Source organism: Mastomys coucha, unplaced genomic scaffold (genome assembly GCF_008632895.1).
Source record: "Mastomys coucha isolate ucsf_1 unplaced genomic scaffold, UCSF_Mcou_1 pScaffold14, whole genome shotgun sequence".
In the NCBI taxonomy this organism is placed as follows: domain Eukaryota; kingdom Metazoa; phylum Chordata; class Mammalia; order Rodentia; family Muridae; genus Mastomys; species Mastomys coucha.
This window is the reverse complement of record NW_022196896.1, coordinates 65,971,249-65,983,546: the sequence shown is the minus strand read 5'-3', so window position 1 is coordinate 65,983,546 and position 12,298 is coordinate 65,971,249. Positions and strand designations below refer to the sequence as shown.

The following is a 12,298-nucleotide window of genomic DNA, read 5'->3' as shown; positions in this document are numbered from 1 at the left end:
GATGGTGGTGGTGGTGGTGGTGGTGGAGGTGGAGGTGATGGTGGTGGTGGTGGTGTTTGAATGCAGTCCAGCTGGCCTGGAATTTAGCAGCACTCTTTCTGCCCCAGCCTTCTGAGCACTGGAATTGCAGACATGAGCCACCACACCCAACCTTTGATGTGTCTTCCTCCTATGAAGTCCATGATACTGGAAACATTTTCTTTCTTTCTCCTTCCTGCCTTCTTTGGCTTTTTGAGACAAAGTTTCTCTGTGTAGCCCTGGCTGTCCAGAAACTCACTCTGTAGACCAAGCTGGCCTTGAACTCAAAAGATCTGCCAGCCTTCTCCCGAGTGCTGGGATTAAAGGTGTGTGTCCCACCTCCTGACTTCAAAGCGGTTTTTCTATATCAGTAGGACCTTTTATTTAGCAAGGAATGACAAACTAAGACCTTATTAGGACTTGTGTGCACATGCGTGTATGTATATATGTGAGGTATAAGTACACATCCATGTCTGCAGAACCCAAAGACAATCTTGGGTGCTACTCCTGAATCCCATCCATTCTTTTGTGAAACAGGGTTTCTCACTACCTGGAACTGGCCAAGTAGCTTAGGTTGACTAGCCAGTGGGCATCTCCCTGATGCTGGAATTACAAAACAGGTCCCAACATGTGTGTGCGGGAGATCAACTTCAGGCAGGGCCTTGGGTTTACAAGCCAAGTGCTTATTGACTCCACAAGCTCACCAAGCTCACCATTTCATTAGTTTGTTTTTACCAAAGGGAAAAAGTCTATTGTAAGGAGCTGGAGATGGCTCAGTAGTTAGAGCACTTACTTAGCTTGCATAGGACCCTTCTGTTTCTCTCTCCCTCTCCTTCATCTCCCCTGCCTCCCCCATACACATACATGAGTATGATTCTTAAATGTTTTAAGTGGAAAGAAATTCAAAGGCAACCCCCCTGAACCTCAGGAAACATGTCAGCTGACCACTGTGTCAAAAAAGAGCCCCATTAACCAAGGGCCCTTATAAACTGCCCCCCAAAACAATAACACACTCAAAGAAGGCATTATTAGCTGTCAGAGACAAGCTCCCGATTTGAATACAATAAAAAGCAAGTGGGGAAAAATTAGGATTCTTGATACAGTTAAACATTTGGGTCTCTTGGAGATAACTGACTAGTAATGCCAAAAAAGTTGAATACGGAATTTAGCAAAAATGCTTCTCTTGATGTTACATATGATAACAGAAATCAACTGGCAATAGTATTAGATTAACATAAGCAGGCTAATTTTAGGAGGGTTTGCTGAGGATGCCTCTAAAACGTGTCATACCTGCGAGTGACACAATCCTGGCGGGAACCATTTAGGCCAGACGTGGATGAGCATTAAACCTCAAGGGTCTTTTGCATACTCAGAATGGAGTTTATTTGAGTGTTCCTTCACTAGGTTACAAATGCACTCTGGTTACCCTCCATTTATTATCAGAGCAGACTGAAGCACCTCTTTGCCAGAAAACTACCAGTCTAACTATGGCAAAATAGTAGTAATGATAATAATAATGTATAATATAATACATATTATATAGTAATATAAAATGGAAGCTTTTGCATGTGTGTGTCTGTGTGTTTGTGCAGGCATATGTGTGCTTATGTCTCTGTACATAGGGAGGCCATATGAGGACATCAGTATCCCATGTATCACTCTCCGCCTTTGTCCCTTAAGACATGGTCTCTTGCTGAACTTGAATCTAGGCTGGGCCCAGCCAACAGGTCCCAGAGACCATCCTGTCTTCTTCTCCCTCAGAGCTAGGGTTTCACAGACTTGTGAACAACTGAGCCCAGCTCTTTATGTGGCTTCTATCTTTTTTTTTTTTTTTTTTTTTTTTTTTTTTTTTTTTTTTTTTTTCGAGACAGGGTTTCTCTGTGTAGCCCCAGATGTCCTGGAACTCACTCTGTAGACCAGGCTGGCCTTGAACTCAGAAATCCGCCTGCCTCTGCCTCCCAAGTGCTGGGATTAAAGGCGTGCGCCACCACTGCCCGGCTTTATGTGGCTTCTAGAGACTCAGGCCCAGGTACTCATGTATGAGCAGCAAGTGCTCTTACCCACTGAGACATCTCCTGGAGTCTTGCCCTCTTTAGCTTTGGAAATCCCAAACTAAAAGGGACATTTATCTAACTAGTGATATTAATAAAGAACACAAAACTCTGCCTTTTACTCAGAAATGCCTCATTTATGGTCCTCAGGGGGCAACAGGAGAAACAACAGAACCCTAAGATGCAGTTGATCATCAAAGCTGTCACAAACCTCACCTTCCCCACTCTAAAGTATTACCACCTCTAATGTTCGTGAGCACCCAAGTCCCCTCAGAGCACCCCTTTATTGATTAGTAACAAACCGTTATGTGTTTGGAAATTTATTTCTCATTGTATATCCTACGTACTCTGAGTTGAATTGTTTCCCCTAAAATGATACATTCAAATCCATACCTGACAATGTGACCTTATTAGAAACAGGAATTTTGCAGATTCAATCAAGTTAATATTAGACCATCCTGGGCTATGGTTGGCCCCAAACTCAACCACAGGCGTCCTTAGAAATTTGTACACCAAGGCCCACATAGGAAATAAGGAGGCCATGTGACAGGAGGGAGACCCAGGAACATCAATGCCTGCCAGGAACCACTGAAGTTAGGGAGAGGCAAGGGCAGATTCTTCTTTAGAGCCTTCAGACATAACATGGCTCTGCGGCATTGTGATTTCGGGCTTCATTGTAAGAAACAACCTTTTGTTGCTTGAAGGCACCCATTCTGTGGCATTTTGTCATGACACCCCTTGGAAGCTAATGACTACCTTCTTGCACACAAATATAGTTAATTATACCTCACCTATGGAAGCGTCGCGTGGTAGTCTCAGCAGAGATCACACAGATACTCTTAAAGGAAGATAGAAAGCATCTGGCCAGCATAGTTAATGAACATCACAGTCAAACTCTGAGGTAATGGTCCTCTGAGGTAATGGAATTCTTACTTCCCTTCTCAAAAGATAGGGGTCACCTCCCCCTGACTACCAAGCTCCCATTCCATCTGAGTCCTGGAACTGGGTTTTTGTTTTTGTTTTTTTTTTTTTCAGGAGTCTCCCACAAATTTCAAACTTCAGAGCTGGACAGCGACTTCTCAAGACTGAGGAACAAAGAAGGTCGCTTGGAGTGGACAACTTTTATCCATGGTGATTAAACAAGATACTATTGTTGCCAATCTCTTAACACAAGTCTCTTGTATTCATTCTTTTCATTCAGATACCCCTGGTCTCCTGTCCCTAAAGCAAAACAAAACTGAGGTGTTTCCCCCAGACTGCAGCTCTTACACCAGTGGATCTGTGACTCTGTAATCCCTTAATTGACACTGTTAGGAATGACAAAAAGAAACAAGCAGACAAAACCTGTTCCTTTAAATAATTCAAAAGGAAAATTCTCTTTTTAAAAACCCTTTCTGGCACTCAAAGTTTCCTTCAAATCATTCATCACAACTAGTAATTCCTCAGACAGTGTGATCAGCCCAGCCTATTTAATCAGGAATAAAACTTGGGACTGACTATGAAGAGTGTCGCTTTCACAGATGCCTTAGCCTGCTTTGAGGGGCCTGTGTGATCCCACTTGTCCTACTGTCCATCTGTAGGACATTGGCTCTTTCCTCTTCTCAGCCATACACTCATGGGTCCTGTGTATTTGGAGCAATAGTTAGGCTCTTCGGTATCTAAACTGCCATTCTTCCACACTTCCTCATCCAGAATATCCAACCCCACCCTCCAATGAAGGTCAGTTAGAACCCACTGGGAAAACTTGAGAAATAGTAACCATTCACTCTTCAGACAGATTCTGTCAGCTATGGTTCCCCACCATGGGATAAGGGCAATGAAGACACTGAGGTGAAACCTGCTGAAATTTAATAGAAGTCACAAAGGACACTCAAGCTCCGTAAGCCCAAAGAACCAGTCTAAGTGCATGGACCACAGCTGGTCATTGGCACTTGCATAGTCCTTGATTTTGTTTTCTTTAGAAGTCAAGTGGGACCGTTGGCCATAGCAGGAAGTCAGGTGGGAGCCTTGGGCCATAAGTAAGATGTCAAGCAGGAGACTTGGGCCATAGCAGACACTCCCATCACCCACATGAGTATTAGAGGGTAGAGCACAGCCTTGTAACAAGGCTAAAAGACAAAGCCATCTGTCTCTCAGGTGGATTATGGGACATGTTTTTATTGCCTGGGTTTCGCAATCTAGACCAATGGCTTCTAGCTCTATTATAAAGACTAATTGTCATTTTATTCTGATAACTGTGTTGCAGTTGGCTGGTGTGTCCTAACATCTGACCGGCCTGGAGCTATATAGAAAGATCTTTTGTTAAAACAACATCAACAAAACCCATAAAAGCATAACTTTAAAAAAATCAATAAAGTAGAAAAATATGTATTATTATGATTAATGTCCAGTGGCCTGAGCAAAATGGAGGAAATAAGAAAGAAAGGAAATGGGAGTTGTGGAGAACCAGTCCCTGGCAGTCAGAAGGAGGACAGACAGGGAGGCACATCATTCTCTCAGAACCCTGGGCTCAACAGAGCACTCTGAGACAATAATATAATGTGAGAAATCAAGGACATTTCATAATGCTATCTATCTGTCATAGTCAGGGTTTCTATTGCTGCACAAAACATCATGACTGAGAAGCAAATTGGGGAGGAAAGGGTTTATTCAGCTTACACTTCCACATTGCTGTTCATCACCAAAGGAAGTCAGGGCAGGACCTCACACAGGGCAGGAACTTGGAGACAGGAGCTGACTCAGAAGCTATGGAGAAATGATGCTTACTGGATTGCTTCCCCTGGCTTGCTCAACTTGCTTTCTTATAGAACCCAAGACTACCAGTCAGCAATGGCACTACCCACAATGGGCTGGGCCCTCCCCACTTGATCACTAATTGAGAAAATGCCTTACAGCTGGAACTCATGGAGGCATTTCCTCAAGAGAGGTTCCTTTCTCTGTGATAACTCCAGCTTGTGTCAAGTTGACACACACGACCAGCCAGTTTTTGTATGTCAACTTGACACCATCTAAGCACAGAGAGAAACAAAGTTGCTCTGTTACTCGCAACCTACCAAACACCTTCTTTAGAAATCCAAGGGACGGGATGCTTCTTTACTGATTAGAACTTGATCTTCACTCTGGCCTTCTCTCCCTTTGGGTGATGAATAGTTGCAGAAGCTGGTGGTTTGTGAGAGCATCCAGTCTGGATTGTAACTCGGTTCCTTAGGCGCTCCCTGAAATTAACCAAAGACAAACTGTGTAACAGGTTTTCTCTTTCTCTCTCTCTCTGGCTAAGACAACCCAGGATTCTCCAGGGCATGTGTTAAAAGTTTTAAACCCAGATGGCTCAGCTATAGACATGTCCATGGTGATCTCTGAACAGGGGGCGCATCCACAATGCCATTGACGGGAGAACTGTAGAAAAGAGCGCATGAGGACAAATCATCTGAAAATAAATGTGTGGAACAGAACAAAGGAAAGGGCTGGCTGACACTTTAGGAAACATTTGTGTTTATATACTAATGAGGAGAAAAGTGTTTGGGTTAAGAACAACAGATTTCTTGGGGATATTATATTCCAAGGAGGGACAATGGTGTGTGTAAGTCTGAGGAGAGATCACATAGATGACAATGGGATAGAAGGCAAACAAAGGTAGTGGCAGCTGTAGACAAGGTGGCCAAGCCTGGGGGTTTGAATGAGATGTCATAGTCTTGGGCGTTTGAATACTTGGTCCCTACTCAGTAGTTCTGTTTGTCTAGTTTGTGAGGGATGTGGTCTTGCTGGAGAAAGTATGTTACTAGGGGTGGGCTTTGAAAGTTTAAAGACTCCTGGCACTGTTAATTTACCATCTCTGCTTCCTGCTTGCTATTCCAGATGTGAGCATTCAGCTTACAGTTGCAGCCACCCAAGACTTGAATGAGAAGCCCAAACAGGCCAGACAGAATAAAGGGCAAGGTTATTTTTTAGGAAATCATTGTGGACAAGTCACGGAAAGGCACAAAGCTTGATTACAAGCACAGGGCTAAGGGGAGCAAACACAGGGGATGATGGGAAGGGCACCAGGTGGGTACCACAGGATCATGGATGCCAAGAAAAGGATTTTGCTAGGGAAACACTATGACTCCTGATGCTATAGTGATTCATGTTAGAACTTTCTTTCATTGCCTCTCCTGTTGGCTTGTTCCTAAGCCCCCTTCTTGGTGTCCGGAGGCTTCCTGAGCTGTAGCATCTCCACCCTAGTCTTACTGATGAAGGCATCTTCCTCCTCCTCCCTGGACCTTGGATGCTCTGATATCAGATCTTTGTAGCTTCTGATTCAGTCTTTCAAAATAATTCCCCATATAGGAATTTGAAAGTAATCCTTGCTTTCCCTTCTCCTTGGCTCAACTCATTGTGTGCAAAAATGTCCCCTTCTGAAACTAGAGCAGGGACATCTGTAAGCACAGAAAGTTTGGGATAATTCAACTAGCTCATATCTAAAAATGAAAACAAATGATGCTTCTAGAAGGTTCTACCAACATCCCCCCACTTTCTTTCTGTCCATTTTCTTATAGTCTGTCTGTCTTATTTTACCATCTGCTGGTTCCTTTGATATTGTTTAGTTTTTGTTTTTGTTTTTGGAACGTTTCTTTATATTGGATTTGGTCTCCTTTGCCTGTTACCTTCATATATCATCATTTCTTCTGCAAGTTTTACCTTTATTGATGCTTATGTGTTAAAAGGTCTTGAGACAAGAACATTGGAGCCTGGCACTTTGCTTAGCTGGAGTGCCTTCTGCCTGTTAGTAACCGTTTCTACCTCTAAATTCCTTTAAGTTTGCCTCCTGAACGTCAGTATGCTTCCAGACATAGACTCTTCATTTCACAAAGCTCTCTTCCTTTGTGAGTAATGAAAATGTTTTTTCAAAACCTTCCTTTCATTATGCCTTTTGTGCTCTGAACCCTTTATTTCTCCTGTGCGATGTGTTTGATGTCTTGTGTATATGGTTTAAAAGCTCTTGATTATGGATGCTGCCTGTGATATTGAGCCTCTTGATTTTTTTTAATCTTCCCATGATTAAATTCATATAATGATTAATTCTGCTTGTCTTTTATAATTCCCTTATCCTTACTCTTACTAGGTTCCCCAGATTTTTTTTTAAAAGGCCAGAAACAAAACTCCTCCTATTGTTCTATGTTTAATTAAATACATTACACAGAAATAGGTTTTTTTTTTCCTGTGACCATTTTTGGCTTTCTAAAATTGCATTAAATCTATTATTTGGAAAATTTTCAGTACTATATGATATAAGCATCACTTTGGTGGTTATATTTGATTCACTTTTAAAACTGTTAAGGGCTCACAGAATTTTGCAGTGGTGGTGGTAGGAGGGGAGAGACACTGTCTGTGACAATGCTTTCATTTCACAGGCCAGGACATGAGGTCCAGAGAAGTCAATCAGTGTTTGTTCAAAAAGCAGGCAGCTCTTTAGTGGCGGAGTCAGAACTGTAAGTGCGGTTCCCAACTTCCTCTCTGATGCTCTTTCTGCCACAGAACTGGGCTTCCAATGTAAGCGTTATTTGTATTTGCCGGCGCTCCTATGCCATTTTCATATAATGTGCATCCCTCCCCTCTTTCCTTTAGAATTTGAGTTTGAAATACCCACAAAAGAAAAATCTTCCAATTAAAAATGAAAATTGATTCCATCCCTCAAAGTTGCTACAGGTCCCTAGAGTTATGATTGACAGAATGGGCAGTAAGTCCCTGGGTTTTATTTCTAGTTCTTCCTTCATTTGGTGTATAACTGCAGGAATACTTGCCCCTGGGCTTTTCTTCTGCTGTTGGATTAACGTTATAGAAAGACTCTATGGAAGAATCCATGTATCTAAAAGCAGGTATTCAGCATCTTTAGGGCATCTAATGTGGGGGAATGCACTTATGTTTAATCCACAAATGTCATCCTTATGCCTCTCATGTTAGTTAATGGGGGATTTCTAAACTTCATCAATAACTCCAGGTCTTAGAGAATTTTAGTCTTTTCTTTCCTTTCCTCCTCCTCCTCTTCTACCAACCTCCTTTCCTTTGTAGTTTTGATGTAGAAAGGAAAATAAAATGCTGACAAATCAGGCCCCTGACCTTCTGCAGCCTTTCTCTCTGAGATCAAATGAGCAGTTCAAGGCCATGAGGATGTGCCTGCTCCCAGGGGAAGCTCAGATGAGAGCTGTTGGTCTTAAACATAGGTCTATGTCAGAATAAGGGATGGCTCCAACTCTCCACATAGAGTTTAATTGACCTGATCAACAAAACACACATCTTTGATCTTAGTTTGTCTTGACTTAAGTCAGCTCAGGCAGGAAGAGTGGGGAAATCTACTCCCAGAACATAGGCCTGGCTTATAGAGATCAGACACAAATAGGATAGACACAAATCTGACCTAAGATAAGGGGCCAGGGCCTAGGAAAATCCTGCAAGGAAGTCAAGACAACTTTGCTCTGGTTCAGCTGCTTTGCTACAAGAAAGAGCAAGAATACGTTTCTTAGGTTCACCATGCCCCCCACCCTACATGCAGAAGTCCCAAGGTCACGTGACGCAGAGAGATGCCCTTATCTGTTTTTGATTTCAAATTCCCTGAAAAGAGAGCCCTAAGTGAGTAGGTTACCTGGCTCGTCTGTTGGTTCTAGAGACTGAACTCAGGTCTCAGGCTTAGGTGGAAAATACTGATAAAGCTATATCCCCAGCTTGAGACCTTGTCGTTCAAAATGATTAAACTGAGACTTAAGATAAACAGAGGTAGAATGCTGATAAATGCACATAGATTCATATGGATGGTTTGGTGGTTGTTGGTTTGTTTGTTTTTTGGTTGTGACCAAATCCCTTGCAAGAAGCAAGAAAACAGAAGAGTTCATTTTGGCCCATCGTATTGGAAGTGGGATGGTGGCAGGAACTTGAAGTGGCTGGCCGAGTTGAATTCACAGGAAGCAGAGAGAAATGCTTTATCATCTGGCTTTATCTTCCTTCCTTTTTAAATTCAGCCTAAGCCCCACACCAAGCCAACAGTCAGGGTGGGTTTTCCCTGTTCAGTTAGACTTCCTGGAAATGTCCTCAAAGGCAGGCCCAGAGACAGTTCTCCCAGGTCATCCCAAATGCAGTCAAGTTAATCACCGATATTAATAATCACAATTTATAAGAAATAAACAAGCAAGGAAGACTACCTGTTGAACTCTGTGTTGAGTACATGTTATTTTCCATCCTTTCCTAATACCAAAAAAAATTACTAAGTAGGGTTTTTTTGTTTGTTTTGATTTTTTGTTGTTGTTGTTTTTCAAGACAGGGTTTCTCTGTGTACCCTGGTTGTCCTGGAACTCACTCTGTACACCAGGCTAGCTTCCAATTCAGAGATCCACCTGCCTCTGCCTCCCAAGTGCTGGGATTGAAGGCGTGCTCCATCACTGCCCAACTAAGTTGATTCTTTTTTAAAAAAAAAAAATATTTTTAGTTCTAATTGTTTGCATGCTTTTCAATGTGAGTATGTGCATATGCTTTCAAGTGCCTGTGGAGAACAGAGCCGTAAGACCCCCTGGAATTGGAGTTAGAAGTGGTTGTGAGCCATCCTTCATGGGTAGTGGAAACTGAATGCCAATCCTCCACAAACGCAGTAATCCTTAACCACTCAGCCATCTCTCCAGCCCCGGGTCTTCTTAGTTAGAGACAACTTAAATCACAAGGGAAAAGCAACTGCAGATGAGAGAGGTTAACAGAAGTTTAGAAGCTGAAACTCAGGAAGCAGTCTATGACACGACTGCCTGGCAGGAGAAGCTGCACGCTGAGGATCTGTGGTGAGGGAGCAGGAAGGGCATGTCAGATTCTCTTAAGAACTGGACGTGGGAAGGAAAACATGGTCCAGGAATATCCCAGGCTTTCTCTCCATCTCCCATGGAAGCAATCAGAAAAAAATTCAAGCACTCAGGCCCACCTGTGTCCTTGAGTTGCAGGCAGGAGGTAAACAAGTATGTGGTAGGTAGAGAGATGGGAAAGAAAGAGAAGTGGAGAGAGACTGTGGAGAGGGGCTGAACTGGAGATGCAGTGGCAGTGAGAACCAGGCTGATGTGAATGGCTTGCGCTGCCACCTGAAGCCATGTGGCTCTATGATGAGGGCCCAACTGCCACAAGGGGCAATGGTGATGTCCTAGCCCTGTTCAAGGGCCAGGTTTGGTTCTTCCATAGCTGGGGGCTGTGAAGATGTCCATAGTCTGTGCTGTGGCCTCAGGGCATGTTGATTCTGTGGGCAGGGCTGCTACCTGAGGCCATGATGACATCTGTGCTGTCACCAGGGGCCATGTCTGGGTCCTGCTGCAGCCAGGGTCTAAGTAGATGTCCATGGCCCATGATTAACACCAAGGGACATGTGGATGTCCATGGTCTGGAAGCAGTCTGAAACCATGTTGATGTCCCTGGGCTGTGCTAACTCTGGACGCCACATTGATGTGAGTGGTTTGCACTACTACCTGCGGCCAAGAGTCTATGGTCTAGGCTGCCTGCAACGGTATTGTCTGTGTCTATGGTCCTACAGCAGATGGGGTCTATGCCAGAAAACATGTGGAAGCCCCTGACCTGTTCTCCCACTATCTGTAAAGAGCAAGGAAGCTACTTTTGCAGTGATATTGATGATTGATGATGCACAGTTGAGAGAGGGACATAGAAGGCTTCTGAGACAACCCCTTTCTCCACCCCAACCACTTTCCCCAAAAGGGTAACAACCTAAACAGGAAGCCATCAAAGAGAACTCTTAGAAAGTGTGATAAAAATGCTGAAGTTGGCTCTGTACAAAATGATGGCTTCTGGAAGAGCAGAGGAAGGGGAATAACTCAGTCTACTTAAGGGGCAGACCCTGAGAGTCTACCCATGCTCCAGTGTGTGGGGAAGACATGGTGAAAAGGTCAGCTCAGGAACTTTGGGAAGGTCATGGAACACTTGCTCCTCTAGAAGGGAGAGGCTAAGTAACATTCCTCAGACCACAGGGTGGGAACTGACCTGCAGGTGGGAACACATTCCGAAGGACTGACCGTTGCCCACCTTCAGACAAGGGAAGTCCTTGCCACCTCATTCCATGAAGACCAATCAATTTAAAAAGTCACACTGCTCTGCCAATCACATTGTGCCTAATGGTTGCTGCCCTAACTGTATAAAAGCTCACTGAACAAGTTGTGCGGGGGTTACTGCCTCTCCTTTGGATCTGGGACGACCCCAGTGCACTGGAACAATAAAGTCCTATTGCTTTTTGCATCGATCCAGGCTCCACGTGGTTCACTCAGGGGGTCTCTGGTAAGCTAAGGCTGGACAGAGTCTTACAATGGAAGGACTGGAAAATGAGTGTAATTGGGAGTGTAAAATGTGAAATTCCCAAAGAATCAATGATGTGTGTAAATAAATAAATAAAAAGGAAAAAAGGCTGGGATAGGGGGAGAGAACTAGACACAGAGTCTCACAGAATACAGAAATGAGAATGAGACTAGAAACAGGAACCAAGTGGATGTGTGTTCTGTTCTCTCTGCCCCGTCTCTATACACAGCAGCCCCCTTCTAGTTGTTCATGCTGTAAGCCTGTAATCCTTTATCCACTTAAAACACAAGTGTCCCATGAGCAAACCTTATTGACTCTGTCTTTAAGACATCTTCAAAGTGTGTCTAGTCCTATTTAACTTTAACTAAGGCTAGGTAATTACAGCTACTTCTCACCTGGATTTACTCATTTTTTATTATTTAAAGTTTCTTTTCAAACACATTATACTTTGATCATGTTTTTCTTCTTTGTCAATTCCAGTTCTGCTCTACTTCCCTACTCACTCAACTTTATGTCCTTTCTTTCTCTTTAAACAAACAAGTAAAACCAAGAACACACACACACACACACACACACACACACACACACACACACACACACACAGAAGTTAAAAACCACCATTGAGTTAGTTTTGTGTCTTGGGTATGTGGCCTGCCCTGAAGAGGGCTTAATATAATCACCCCAGTTTTTTTCTTTGTTTCTTGTTTTCTACTGTTTCAATCCAGAATTTGTTCTACTTCTCTACAGGACCTATCCAATTAGTTACCTCTGTATTGTCAAGTTCTTTGCCAATTTCCAGTCCTTACTTTGAGTGAACTGTAGCATGTGACTCTGTTGGTTTTTCATCCTTGAAACATTACCTTCTGCCACGCACACTTGCGTGATGGCGGTATTTGAGGCGAAAACTTCAAGGAAAGTCAGCCTCCTGC

At 43.4% G+C, this 12,298-nt stretch overlaps 1 long non-coding RNA gene across 1 annotated transcript in view; it reads right to left on the bottom strand.

Moving 5' to 3' along the window:
- Nucleotides 1–12,298, bottom strand: part of LOC116089135 — a 28,957-nt gene that overhangs the window by 13,074 nt on the left and 3,585 nt on the right. Inside the window, exon 2 of the long non-coding RNA XR_004118175.1 lies at nucleotides 5,123–5,284. This is a non-coding gene — a long non-coding RNA (uncharacterized LOC116089135). The remainder of the gene's footprint in view (nucleotides 1–5,122; nucleotides 5,285–12,298) is intronic.